At 37.9% G+C, this 2,446-nt stretch overlaps 1 long non-coding RNA gene across 1 annotated transcript; it reads left to right on the plus strand.

Moving 5' to 3' along the window:
• On the plus strand, window positions 1-405 carry LOC114712676 (uncharacterized). Its single transcript, XR_003737260.1, has 3 exons — window positions 1-131; window positions 211-292; window positions 374-405. It is a non-coding gene; the product is annotated as an uncharacterized LOC114712676 (long non-coding RNA).
• The last annotated feature ends 2,041 nt before the right edge of the window (window positions 406-2,446 follow it).

A 2,446-nucleotide genomic window follows, 5' to 3' on the forward strand; every position in this document is an offset into this window, starting at 1 on the left:
AGCAAGGGCAAGGCTCTTAGGTCTCCATTTCTGGAAATCAAAACTAAGCCTGGGAAAAAGAGAACAATGGATGATAGGCAAGCTTTATTTGACATGTGTACAGCAAGGTGTGATGAAGAGGACCAAAAGCAGTAAGTATTATGTTTTGGTGTCCAAATTTATATTATGTTACAGAATTTACTGACTTCATAATTGTTTTATTTACATTAGATACTTTGTATCGATGTATGGATACTTTCTAACCCGTGGTGAGCTGCAATGTCTCCAACGTAGAAGATGGATAAACGATAGGGTAAGTTACATGTATATAGTTAACATTAGAATGAGTTATTTGATGGTAAAGAGTTGTAATTTCTTTATATTGTCATTTCAGTTTATGACTATGGTGGCAAAGACATTTGTTGGAGATTAAAAGGATAAAGAGGGGAGAGTGAACCGGCATATATTTTCTGCAGATTTCATGCAAAAGATGGTAGCCAATCCTTTAAGATGGAAATGGGAGGACCATGAAAGGGAAATATTACCTAAATATATTGGGTACAATATAGGGGATTGCGATTTCCTTTTCGGTCCTACGTTATTTGAAGATCATTGGTTTTGTTATGTGTTGGAGACAAAGACCATGACCTTCTACGCCTTTGACTCCTTGGTTGATAGCATCACATTCATGAGATTACAAGCAGAGGAAGAAGAAGCAAAGAAGAAAAAGAGGACGACTAAAGGGCACTTCAATCCCAAACACTTTATGGCAACACAGACTGTGTGTATTTATTTACTGCTATTATACTTGTCAATGACTACTCTTATAGTTGTCACTAGCAGCCTACGTAGTTGTCATTGCATGCTCTGTTAGTTGTCACTAGATGCTGTGTTAGTTGTCACTGGATGCTGTGTTAGTTGTTATCACGTGCCTTGCTAGTTGTCACTGGATGCTGTGTTAGTTGTCATCACATGCTCTGTTAGTTGTTAGTGGATGCTTAGTTGACTAGATGCTGTGTTAGTTGTCACTACATGCTGTGTTAGTTGTCACTGCATGCTCTGTTAGTTGTCACTGCATGCTCTGTTAGTTGTCACTGGATGCTGTTACTTGTCACTGGATGCTCTGTCATTTCTCACTGGATGCTCTGTCATTTGTCAGTGGATGCTCTGTTAGTTGTTAGTGGATGCTGTTTTTTGTTACTGGATGCTCTATCCCTTGTCACTGGATGCTGTGTTACTTGTCACAATATGCTCTGTCCCTTGTCACTGGATGCTGTGTTGTTAGTAAAACCTTTTGATTATGTGTTTTTTTTTTTGCAGATGAACTGTTTCCATACGATGTTGCGTGCTGTTAAGCTAGAATTGTTTGCCAATGAGGACAACATTGGCAACGAAGTGAAATGGGCTAAAGTTTATGTGCAGAATGATACGTGAGTGTAGTTGTTCTTTTTGATTGTGTTATGTTGTGTTTGTTCACAATAAAAATTGCATGCTGTTTACATATTGAATTTGCTTAGCAGTGATTCATGTGGAGTTTATGTCCTCTCTTGGCTACAAGAGTGGGATGGCACTGTTCGTGATGCTGTAGGATATACCATGCCACGATACTCCAATGATGAATTGCAAGAGTTGCAGGTTGGCTGTTTGTGGTGGTTGGTTACCCATCCACAAAATGAACATAGGGATAGAGTGATGTCAATACTATCGGACTTCAACAAGAGCAAGAGGAGGAGATAGAGGAGTCCATTAATTTTTTGTTCTGTTATGCCAGGATGTGTTATGAGATGATTGGCACCTAAGGGTGTGAGTCATGAGTGGCAATAACTTAATGGTCAATAGGTCTTTTTGTAACAAACTGATCAAATTATGTTTATAATATTATTATCTTTGTTATCAGATGTTATGATACCAATTTCTTGGGGACAACTCACATTTTTATTTTTGTTGTTTTATATCTTTATTGATATCGACAAATTTATGTAATATTAATAAGTAATATAATATGAGTTAATGACAAGTGATATAACAATTTCATAACAAATGAATATGTGGATATTAACAGTTGATATTCAAAATTTTTACAACTGAAGGTGTTATTTATTTATAATGTTAAGTAATATTTATATTAAAATATAATTAATCAGAAGGTGTTACTCAGAGTTATGTTCAATTAACAAGTCACTCTGCTCTATTGGCAAGTCACAGTGCTCCATTGGCAAGTCACAGTGCCACCATTGATAAGTCACGGTGCGACGATTGACAAGTCATCTTGCCACCAATGACAAGTTCGTGTGCCACCATTGACAAGTCATAGTGCCACCAACGACAAGTCAGTGTGCCACCATTGGCAAGTCACAGTGCCACTATTGACAAGTCACATTGCCACCAATGACAAGTCCGTGTGCCACCATTGACAAGTCATGGTGCCACCAACGACAAGTTAGTGTGCCACCATTGGCAAGTCACA

The sequence above is a fragment of the Neltuma alba genome, unplaced genomic scaffold, assembly GCF_004799145.2.
Source record: "Neltuma alba isolate B1F8T4 unplaced genomic scaffold, ASM479914v2 tig00011390_pilon, whole genome shotgun sequence".
Taxonomy (NCBI): domain Eukaryota; kingdom Viridiplantae; phylum Streptophyta; class Magnoliopsida; order Fabales; family Fabaceae; genus Neltuma; species Neltuma alba.